This window comes from Patella vulgata, chromosome 5 (assembly GCF_932274485.2).
Source record: "Patella vulgata chromosome 5, xgPatVulg1.2, whole genome shotgun sequence".
NCBI classification, from domain to species: Eukaryota; Metazoa; Mollusca; class Gastropoda; family Patellidae; genus Patella; species Patella vulgata.
The window spans coordinates 39028284-39041321 of NC_065883.2; the positions used below are offsets into that span (position 1 = coordinate 39028284).

The window sequence follows — 13038 nt, forward strand, 5'->3', positions numbered from 1 at the left end:
ACGGGTTAAAAGGGAGTCATAATTTTAACGCACATTATGCTAACAGATGGCGCTGTTTATTATATGGTGACTCATTGGGGACATGTAAAATCTCGCCCTTTTCATTACCCTTCAGACATGATGACATTTTTCTGTCAAAAATACTAAAATATTTTACGTACAAAAGCACATTATTCTAGATATTTTTTTCAGATGAATAAATAGGCTACTTTTTCGTGCATTTGCCCTAATACGGCTTTATCGATTGATTTAGTCTCTCTTTTTTTGCAATATTCGTTCTCGATATTTTTGAGAGAAGTAATAGGCTATTTTTTTCTCTAAAGATAAATAGAATATATTACGTACAAAAGTAAATTGTAAATTAATCTGATAATATTTAAGTAATATAGAAATACACCAGTAGAACAAAGTTATTTTGTGTGTTTGTTTTGGTTTATAAACAATATCTTATTTTATTTTAGATTGAATTGAGAAACAGGAAATGATAATTCAGATATAAAATTAAAGCAAAGCGCCCCCCCCCCCCCCACACACACACACACACACACCAACACACACACGCACCCAAATTCCTTTGGCCTTTATCCAATTAGTTATGACACCAAACACTGGAATGAGATTAATAAGATCAATTCAAGCGGCTAATCCGATGATTTGGAAATTTAACATACATTATGCAAGAGCTGAATCTGCCTATTGCAGGTCTTGCTTTAGGCCTGAAATGTTATCTAAATTATTAATTAGACGTTAATTAACTTATACAGACCATAATCAACTGTCGATGTCATCGCTAGCCTGCGATGTTTACTGGATTAGGATCTGATCTGCTGCTCAACGCTCATTCATGATTAATTCAAAAAATGGATAATCGAGATTATGTTTTTATTTCGTACCGACTTCAGTAATGATTATCGAAGCTAGGCCCAAATCCAATCGCTAAATTCTCGGTTCAGAGGGGAACTGAAATTTTCAGCAAATTCTCTTTACATTAGTCAGCTCTTTGGGCCTATCTATTCTCCCATAATTTACCTTTAAATTAAATGAAATCGAGTTTAACGTCCCGTCGTTTAGCATCAACTGTGCTAATCAAGACAGGAATACGCCATGAAGTGTGCAGTGTGAGGTGATTTTGCACGGCCTACTCTTATTTCAAATCCCAACGTCCAGGGTTATTTTACGTGCACGCTATTAGAACGACTAGACAGTTTTCCTTGTCAGGAACCCCGTCTTGCACCATTGAAAAGGGGAAATCACGCCGGAAAACCCGAGGGACTTTCTCTTCCAACACCGGGAGCGAACCCGAGACCGAGTCAGGGACATACTAACCGAACCACCGCGGCTCAAGATGATTTGGAGGCTTGATGCGATAGAAAGCTAAAATAATATCAAGCATACTTTACTAAGGTGCGAAAACTATTTCATAAATTTGAGGGGACAAGATACGCTAAACTTATCATTACCTATATATTTATTTATTCACTGCATGATGTAATGAGTTTTTTCTATTTTATTGTTCTTTTAGAAACAAAATATGCCAAATCAATCGATGTTGCAGTATATTGGAAAATGCACGACAGGGAAGCCTATTTATATATTTTAAAAATATCTACAACAGTTTGCTTTTGTACATAAAATATTCTATGATTTTTATCTGTCGGGTTATGAAAAAGTCGAGATTTAACATGTCCCTAATCAGTCTCCATACAATTTATAGCGCCATCTGTTACCAAAATGAGCTTAAAATTATGACGGCTTTACCGCGAAACATTTGTGAAATGTCAAAATGTTAACGAAACTATAAAGACTACAATAAATTAAATGTAATAATGGAAATTGAACAAAATCCAAATTCGAACTGCAATATTTAAAAAATAAGTTATATAAATTAGCATTTTTACATGTGTAAATAGCCAATTTAACATGTGTTAGTAAGAACTTACATGTATAGAAGTAAGCATATTAGCATACGCATTACTAGGTTAGGAGTTAGAATTATGGGGGAAATTCCGCTCCATATGTAACAAGGTTAGGTAGGGGTCATTAATTGTTTAAGTACATTGTGGTATTGGTCTTTTATAGGTGGATGCGTAGGGCTCGTTGGAGTTTATGACTGTCACGCGTGGTTTGTCTTATACCGGTTAATGGGGTAAAGACCCTCTATTAAGATTGACAGGTGATTGTGTGACGACTTTGTAGTTTTAATTTACATACTTGGTTAGTTAAATTTGGTTCTAAGTTTCGAAAATCAGCGTATAAAAAGATGAAATGGAAAGAGACGAAATGGAAAACTCCCGCATATTTAATTTGAGCAATAAAATAAGCGGTAACCCTAGATTACGTAACTTCCAATTTAAAGATACATTCCCGAGTACGAGGTGATCTGATGATATATTTGGACTAAAAACATATTGAAACTAATTAATTTATCATAATTTTGCTTCAAATCCTTCTCAAAACATTGTATTAGTCGGGGAATAACCTCGCCATAAAATATCGATCAAAAGAGGTCATGTTTGTGTCACGTGACCTAGCTGTCTCGGTACCTATAGCAACAGGTGCGAAGCCGGAAGAGAATTCATTGCATATACAATCGGTATGGAGGATGTTTTAAAAAGATATTTCCATTTATCTATGTATAATTCCGGAGATATCTCAATCTCCAATTTAGCATGTTCTACTAAAAAGCTTTCATACTTATTAATATTCAGTATTTCATTTTCTAGTTTAGCCCGATGTATATAGAACTTAGTTAAAATAATTACATGATTAATGAAGATCCATTCAGTATTATTTATATAATCTGGTTTGTTAGTTAAACCAAGATGTTTGATATGTGTTTTTATATCTATCTTTATATTGCTGCGATCTAAAATGGTATGAAAATGAGTCCATATTATTTGTGAAAATGGGCAGAAAACAAAGAGATGTTCTACCTTTTCTATATTAGATTCACAGAAAGTGCAGAGTGTGTTATCTACTTTTCTAATTTTGAATAATTTCTCATTTGTGAATATAATCCTATGGAGATATTTGTATTCAAAGCTTCTCAGTTTTGTACTAAGACATACAGTGTTTAATATTTTTAATGTATTTTCTACGTCTATATCGCTTAACTCGGTATCTAGAATGTATTCCCATTCTGCAATGGCTTTTGGCCTGCTGAACTTTGCTTTTATCCGTCTATCATAAATATCTTTTGAATCCACGTTGTGAAAATCGGTATTATATATTTTGTAAAAATTAGTATTTATATCTTCCAAAGGAGTTATATTACAATTAAAATTGGTATGTATCGCACTTTCAAATTCGTTCGGTTCCTGTACATACCTCAAGATACATTTTTCTATTCCATTTAAGATAAATTGATGTTTTTCTAAATATTGAGCATCGATCTTATTTATTTTATCAAAATATTCACTAACATACCAAATATTCTTCTTAAAAAAAACTTTTAATAATATAATTTTATTATTAATCTTTATATTTGTATTATTCCAAATAATTTGATTTTTAGCTTGCACAATGTTCTTTATATGTGTTGTGTAAATTTTATACCAGTTGGCAAAAAGGTTTTTATAAAAAGGAATGTTTAAATTTAGCTTTTCTGGAAAGTTGCAAGCAGGTAATAAATTTCCACCATATTCAGCCATAATGAATTCATATGGTATGAGCCATGTTTGAAAGGGTGACTGGTATATTTTTTCAATCCAAAAAATGCTATAATATATTAGGAATTCTTTTAAGTCAATCATTTTTAATCCGCAATTTTTATTGTTCTGTATAAGAATATCTCGCTTTATTCTATCAGGTCCGTTCCATATAAATTTGTAAAATATTGAATTTAGTTTTTGAATAGTAGAGTCCGACACTGGATTAACAGTTGCCGGGTAAAGAATTTTTGAAATACAAAATGTTTTAATTATTTGTATTTTTCCAATTAAAGATAATTTATGTTTATCCCATTTTTTTAATATTTGTTCTATTTCAGTTATTTTATTTGTAAAATTTAACTCACTGGTAATATGAGTGGTAATATGAGTGTCTTTTGAAAAATGTATCCCGTGAATTTTTTATGACATTTTCGCATAAAACTATACCGGTTGATTTTAATTTTTGCATTAAATTCATATCACAGCTATTTAAATCTATAGCCTCCTGAAACTAAACCAAAAAGTCTCAGTATCTCAAACAAATGTCGCGCAGAGCTAAAATCTTTTAATAATGCCGTTATATCGTCAGCAAAAGCTACAACTTTTATGGATTTACGTCCAAGTTTTATTCCATTTATATTTACATCGTCTCTAATAGCGTATAGTAACAGTTCTATGATTAAATTAAAAAAGATTGGATGACATTGGATCGCCTTGTCGAACACCCCTTTTTACATGAAAATAAGGGGTTGTAAATCTATTGTTTATTACACAACAGGTGATATTCTTGTAAAGGGTTTTTATCCATCTAATAAAATTACGCCCGAAACCATACGACGATAAAGCTTTGATTAAAAAATCATGATTTATGCTGTCGAAGGCTTTTTGGAAATCTATAGCTAAAAGAAAGCTTATTATTCTTTTTTTGTTTTGCAAGATCAAAACAATCGGAAATAATACGGGTATTTTCATGAATGTGGCGACCTGGTATAAACGCGGATTGATTAGGGTGTATTAACTGGTTCAAAAATGGTTTTAATCTGTTCGACAAAACCTTGCTCATCAACTTCACATCGACATTACAAAGCGTAATGGGCCTCCAGTTAGTTAAGCAAGTTCTATCTTTATTACCTTTAGGATGAGTTTAATAACTGATTGACGTTGTGTTACGGATAAAGATTCTTCTTCAAAGCTAGAGATATATGAGTCTAATAATAATACATAAATATCAGGCCAAAAATGTCGATAAAATTCAATTGTGATAGCATCGTTTCCTGGAGATTTATTTTTTTTAAACGAGTTTAAGGCCTTCTGAAGTTCAAAGTAGTCAATTTTGAATTCAAATAAATCTTTCTGATAATCATTTATTCTTTCTACAGACCTAAAATTTGTTATAAAATTATTTTCCCTTTCAAAACACGAATCTCTCGACGTATATAAGTTTTTATAAAATAAAAATATTTCTGCCGATATTTCAATGGGGTCAAATATAATAGAATCGTCAGATTTTTGGAGCTTTTTTATTGTAGTAGCACACTTTCTTTCTTTTTCTAAGTTTAGAAATAATTTTTGTTTGGACCTAATAATTGCTCCTGGTGTCTCATCAATGTAAATGTTGTCTAATGATTGTTTAACCTCGATATATTGATCATAAAGTTTTTCGATAATTTTGTTGTTACTAGGCTCCTGTTTACTGATAAGAGATTCAAGCTCGATCAGTTCCTCAGTTAGGCTAATTTTTACAGCTTTTTTAAGTTTTTGTTTCTTTTTGGAATATTCTATAGAAAATTCCTTTATCTTAAATTTAATGAAGTCCCATAAACCATTTTTATTTTGTTTGTCAAAATATTTACTTTTCCATATCGGTATAGATGATTTTATGAATTTAGTATATGATTTGTCTTTCGTTAACGAAGAATTAAATATCCATAGATTTGGTCCACGAGGATAATTAGTTATTTTGATATGTATATGAATTGATGAATGATCAGTAAACGAGGTTGGTTTTATTATACATGATTTTATACAATCTTGGAGTTTTTCTGATATGAGCCAAAAATCGATTCGACTTTGTATCAATGGCTTCTTTTGTTTCCAAGTAAAACGCTTATCATTTTGATTTAAAATTCTGAATATGTCTAAGAGGTTATAATAATTAATCATATTGAATATGGCATTTTGACCTTTTCGTTTCAGTTTGTAGTTTCCGCCATATCTATCAAGTTTAACATTTAGGACATTATTAAAATCTTCGCCAATTACCATTGAGAACGAGTCAAGTTCACCACATAGCTGCTGTAAAGATTTAAGTAATCTTGTATAATAAGTGTACTGGTCATTGTCCAATATAGGGCTATATGTATTGACTAAAACTAAGATATCATTACAGATACTTATTACTAAGATGTTAAAATAACCATTTTCATCAGATTGGTTTTTAATAACATTAATGTTGTTGTTACTTTTTTAAAAAAATAGCTGTCCCCGCTGAGTCAGTTCTACCATGTGAAAACAATATGCGATCCGCCCATTCGCTCTGCCAATCGGTTTCATCGCAAACACTACTGTGAGCTTCTTGAAGGAAATTAATAGCGCATGATTGTTCATGTAACCAATGAAATATCTTTTTTCTTTTAAAGACATTTCGAATTCCTCTTACATTGATGGATAGAAGTTTAATAGACGCCATTTAATATTATTTAAAAGTAAATAAGCAAATTTGAAGCTATGAATGAGATAATAGATCTGTGTGTAGGAAAGCCCTTTTTGAGAACATAATTGTAAGGAATAATAATAATAATAATACATTATTTCTCTGTGCGTTGAATAAATAGAAGTGCTCTTATATCTAAGAAAATACGATAATATACTTTTAAGTTTTATATATTCCCTATACTTGCATATATAAGTTTTGAATGTACATGTTTCATTTTCATTGTACGAAATCTAAGTGTGCTTAATACGCAATAAAGGATTAACATACTATATGCGACATGGAAAACCATCACATGTCCACGGTGTGTGAGGTGGGATAACTCATATATCAGAGTTTATAACATTCTCAAAGAGGAATATGAGGAATACAGACATAATAAGAGAACAAACATTATGCAGATATCAGCACATACGTAAATTTGTTGCTGTCGCCTCGATTAGTAATATTTTTCGGCGATTCATGATTGCTATATGGGGTGATAATCTTATAGACATGTTATAGGTAGTTATCTACATGCATTAATGTGTACAAAGACTTTTCATATAGGATTACTAAAATATTTTAGCCACAAAATATTCTTTATCTCTACTATAAGGGGACTAATTATAGATAATCATCTGTATTAAGCATAAAATATATCAGTAGAAAACATTACATACAAACAGGGTTTTTTATGGCTAAAACAAGTACCCCGTTAATAACAGATTTAATGCTAAGAATAGATATCAGCTAGGAATCAAGTTGACAGACGCTGTTGATAAGGGTTCATTGAAAGAGCACCTTATACCTCTCTCGTTTGAGGCGTGTGCATTGCTAACGAAAATTGTATGCATGAACCCCATAAACATTGCCACATGGGGACCATATGGGGAAAAAATGGGCTGTGGGTCCAGGTGATACCACAAGGTCCCCATATAGGACCCATATTATCTTACCACATACAAATGTACGCAAATACACTTTATTTTCATATATATATATTAATATCACAGAGACAAGCCAAATGATATAATGGTTATTTCTTTTTTACATTGTTAATCTGACCGTATAGTGTGTGTATCTGGGGCCAATATGGGATCTATATGGGATTTCCCACATTAACAACTCTGTTTTTGTACACTTGGGGCCAATGTGGCGTCCATATGGGATTACCCGTGTGTGTATCTGGGGCCAATATGGGATCTATATGGGATTTCCCACATTAACAACTCTGTTTTTGTACACTTGGGGCCAATATTGTGTCCATATGGGATTACCCGTGTGTGTATCTGGGGATAATATGGTATCTGTATGGGATTACATATAACTTTTGCATATCTGGGGCCAACATGGTATCTATATGGGATTACTTATTAGTCTATGTATGAGTTCATTATTGAACCCATACTTTAAGTTGTGTATACATTAATATCACAGAGATAAGCCAAATGATATAATGGTTACTTCTTTTTTACATTGATAATCTGACCGTATAGTGTGTGTATCTGGGGCCAATATGGGATCTATATGGGATTTCCCACATTAACAACTCTGTTTTGTATACATGGGGCCAATATGGTGTCCATATGGGATTACCCGTGTGTGTATCTGGGGATAATATGGTATCTGTATGGGATTACATATAACTTTTGTATATCTGGGGCCAACATGGTATCCATATGGGATTACTTATTAGTCTATGTATAAGTTCATTATTAAATCCATACTTTTAGTTGTGTATATATTAATATCACAGAGATAAGCCAAATGATATAATGCTTGCTTCGTTCTTACATTGATAATCTGACCTTATAGTGTGTGTATCTGGGGCCAATATGGGGTCTATATGGGCTTACCCACATTAACAGCTGTGTTTTGTATACATGGGGCCAATTTCGTATCCATAAGGAATACGTGTGTGTATCTGGGGATAATATGGTACCTGTATGGGATTACATATAACTTTTGTATATCTGGGGCCAATATAGTATCCACATGGGATTACTTATTTGTATGTATAAGTTCATTATTTAATCCATACTTTAAGTTTTGTGAACCAATCTGCACAGAAAGGATTACGCATATGTGCACCAGAAGCTTGTGTGATATGGATATGATATAACCACAGTCGTGTATATTATGTATATGGGTTCAATATGGTATCAATATGGGATTACCCACATGTGTATCTGGGGCCAATATCTTATGTATATGGCATCTACCACATATAAAATAATACATCTGGGTCCAATATTTTACCCATATCGGATTAGCCACATTTGTATCGGCTTCAATGTGGAATCATACCCATTGCATTTAGTAGATATTAATAAGTATTCAGAAAATTAAAATCAGAATATCATTAAAGTGTTTATTTGGGATACGTTAAACTTATTGCGCCCTCAACAGTTGTAGGTCTGAAATGTTATATAAACTATTAATTAGACATTTATTAAAAAGACCATAATCAATGCCCTCGATGGCATCTTGTGGGTCCGATTTTCATTAGATTTGAATCCGATTTTCTGTCCAACGCCCTTGATTAACTGCAAAAATGGATAATCAAGTCTTCTTTTTATTATCATAACAGCGGTAAAAATGACAATCGAGGCTACTGTGTATATGAATCAGATTGAAGCAATTTCACTGAAATTTTCGACATTTCCCATTTACATTATAATCCATTTTTTTATCTATTATATCTAGAATTGTCAGCTCTTTATTTAATCTTCCATAATGTATCTTTAAGTCAAACAATTTCAGGGCAGGTAACCTAAAAGGTTACCGCACAGGTTGTCTGGAAATTATTTGTAGCAACCTAGATGTATTAATGATGAGACCGTCTTTGTATGTAACCTGTAGGAATTGAGAAGTAAGAGATTAGAATTTAATAAAATTGAGAAATGAAGTCTTTTTTCTTTGGTTTTTTTTAATTTACAATATTGAACATGAACATAACTTTGTAACACAGGGATCACGTACAGGGTTCAATGGCACAAAATTCTTGAATTAACAATGGATCGGAAGCACATACTGATATAATACCTGAACAAAATATCCAATCTTGCTGAAAATTGGTACAAGGCATGTTCGATCGAGACTCGATGTATATACAGGCTGATCACGATGTCGGCCATTATCAATAAATTAAAAACAAAAAATGCGTTGAATTGTTGAAATCGTAACTGGTTATATTCATGGTGATGCGACTATGCAAATTATAGGTGAAAAAATTCATCACCAACATATCAAACTCAAAATAAACAGCATTTAAAAAAATAACACTTTTGCACTTTTAAAACCAATACAGTAATAACAAATCAGAAAAATATAACTTAAGATTAAATTAATTTTCAAAAAGTATATAATATTATTAAGCCATACTTGCAAAGCTGCTAAAGCCTTTACGCGCAATATAAATAGGTACTCCATAGGTAGATGATTTATTCTACTGCGTACTGAAATTTGTTTTATATTTTAAATAAAATTAAAATCCAAACAATTTGGAGATCTTTTATTAATATTTTAGCTTACTATAGAATTAAGTGGTGCACTAATATATACTTTGCAGAGATTAAACAGATTACAGCAGAATTCTCCTTATCACAGACTATAATAAGTTTACCATGAATAAAAAATAGAGTTTGTTTATGAATGAAATTGTGATACATGTTTTCATTTTAAGAAATATGTACTTCACTCTACCGTTCAAAATAAATGCCCGTCTCTGTAGAGCTTTAATGCAAAAGAATCGTAATACATTTTCTTTAAAGAAAAAAGTCAAAGAAATCAGGACCGGTTTCTACTAAAATTTATTATAAATACAGCCTGGCTGGTAGGTTTCTTGCTAGTTAGATTTTAATGACTATAGCAGATTCTGTACTCAAATTATATAATATCTGACCATACAGCAGAGTTCATCAAGTCAACCGTGAATACCTGTTAGCGTGTCATCTTTAACAACCAATTTAGTCTGTTAAATTTGTCATTCGCTTAATTTTAGATTCTGAAATGCAGAAGTATGTGTATCGCAGTTAGAAGTTAGTTAACAAGAAACAGACCAAAGTGGTACAAATCTCTGCAATCAGTTCACAAAATTTAATCAAAGGTAAATTTGTCCCATCCTTCCTATACTACAATATGCTTGATGGTTTATGGAGTATCACTCAACTTTTCGACAAAATAAACTGAAATAAAAGTTTTTAAAGTTTCTAAATTTTGAAATGTTTTGCTTTGACCTATAAAGGCTATATCTGTTACTTAACTGGCTTGATCATTTTGTGTGGAAATATACCTATATATATATGTATATTGTATCAAAGTACTTATATAAAAGTTTTATAATAATATGAGGATGGATTTGAATGGATGTTTCTTTTTTTCAGTTATTTTGAAAATATTGGAAAACTCTGAAACAAGAAAGATGTCATTTCAAGAAAGGTGACTATTTACATTTTCAACTTATAACACGCATTAATGTGTGTCATGGCAAAATATGTTTCTTGCTCTCGCTGGACAAAACGACGAAATACATACAAAGGACATTATAGCTGAATTTGGTAAAACTCTAGTTTGGTGCCACCCCTATACACAAAATATTCAGCCTCGATGATAGCCTTGGTGTAACTACCAACCTATATTATGCCCCCCCCCCCCAAATAAAAAAAACAAACAAAAAAGTTACAACGAGTCAAATTTGTTAATATAGGTATGTTAGAACAACACTGGCAGATAAATGCTTTTGTCTGGTGTCCTTTTTTCACAAAAAACTGTAACCATTTATATTAATGATCATGGTGATGAAGCTGCTTGGGTGTGCATGTTTTAAGACGTGACAACTTGCATGAAAATAAATGTGAATTTATGGAAGAATAGTTTCGTTCGATTTGTGATATTTTGCAGGTAATATATAGTGCACTTACTTATTTTTTCGTTTTTTCGTTCTGTTTAAGATAAACAGACTTGGACGATTAGGTGGCAGAGATGTCCTGTCCATCGTTATAAACATCATGAAGAATCTCAGTGTCACTTAAGTACAACGCCGTTACAATTGGACAGGATAAAAAGGCAAGCGTGAATTAGGGGCACATGCTACAGCTACCATTGTTTTTAGTAAGTAATATTGATGATACGTCATTGCTGGAAATAAATGCAAATCAATAATAGTTCTGGTACGATGGGGTTTATTTTAATGTTTTTACAATCGTTCATAAAAAGTCTTTTTGAACCCTCTGCATATTTCAGGTGCAATTTAGATTTGAATTGTATGTGTTTTGTGGTCTAAAGGGAGATCATATGGAAAGAGTTGTGTTGCTTTGTCAGGTTGCACATCAACGGACCTAATGTGCTTTCCTTTTGAATTACAGATCCAGTCAGAAGAAATCCAATCCCCATAAACATTGCCACATGGGGACCATATGGGGAATAAATGGGCTGTGGGCCCAAGTGATACCACAAGGTCCCCATATAGGACCCATATTATCTTACCACATACAAATGTACGCAAATACACTTTATTTTCATATATATATTAATATCACAGAGACAAGCCAAATGATATAATGGTTACTTCTTTTTTTACATTGATATTCTGACCGTGTAGTGTGTGTATCTGGGGCCAATATGGGATCTATATGGGATTTCCCACATTAACAACTCTCTTTTTGTACACTTGGGGCCAATATGGTGTCCATATGGGATTACCCGTGTGTGTATCTGGGGATAATATGGTATCTGTATAGGATTACATATAACTTTTGCATATCTGGGCCAACATGGTATCTATATGGGATTACTTATTAGACGATGTATGAGTTCATTTTTAAATCCATACTTTTAGTTGTGTATATATTGAAATCACAGACATAAACTAAATGATATAATGGTTACTTCTTATTTACATTGATAATCTGACCGTATAGTGTGTGTATCTGGGGCCAATATGGGATCTATATGGGATTTCCCACATTAACAACTCTGTTTTTGTACACTTGGGGCCAATATGGCGTCCATATGGGATTACCCGTGTGTGTATCTGGGGATAATATGGTATCTGTATGGAATTACATATAACTTTTGCATATCTGGGGCCAACATGGTATATATATGGGATTACTTATCAGTCTATGTATGAGTTCATTATTGAATCCATACTTTTAGTTGTGTATATATAAATATCACAGAGATAAGCCAAGTGATATATTGGTTACTTCTTTTTTACATTGATAATCTGACCGTATAGTGTGTGTATCTGGGGCCAATATGGGATCTATATGGGATTTCCCACATTAACAACTCTGTTTTGTATACATGGGGCCAATATGGTGTCCATATGGGATTACCCGTGTGTATCTGGGGATAATATGGTATCTGTATGGAATTACATATAACTTTTGCATATCTGGGGCCAACATGGTATATATATGGGATTACTTATTAGTCTATGTATGAGTTCATTATTGAATCCATACTTTTAGTTATGTATATATAAATATCACAGAGATAAGCCAAGTGATATATTGGTTACTTCTTTTTTACATTGATAATCTGACCGTATAGTGTGTGTATCTGGGGCCAATATGGGATCTATATGGGATTTCCCACATTAACAACTCTGTTTTGTATACATGGGGCCAATATGGTGTCCATATGGGATTACCCGTGTGTGTATCTGGGGATAATATGGTATCTGTA

General features: G+C 32.4%; 1 long non-coding RNA gene across 1 annotated transcript; it reads left to right on the forward strand.

Moving 5' to 3' along the window:
• Positions 1–10146: 10146 nt before the first annotated feature.
• Positions 10147–12657, forward strand: LOC130012994 (uncharacterized). Its single transcript, XR_008788262.1, has 4 exons — positions 10147–10453; positions 10731–10785; positions 11298–11457; positions 11712–12657. It is a non-coding gene; the product is annotated as an uncharacterized LOC130012994 (long non-coding RNA).
• The last annotated feature ends 381 nt before the right edge of the window (positions 12658–13038 follow it).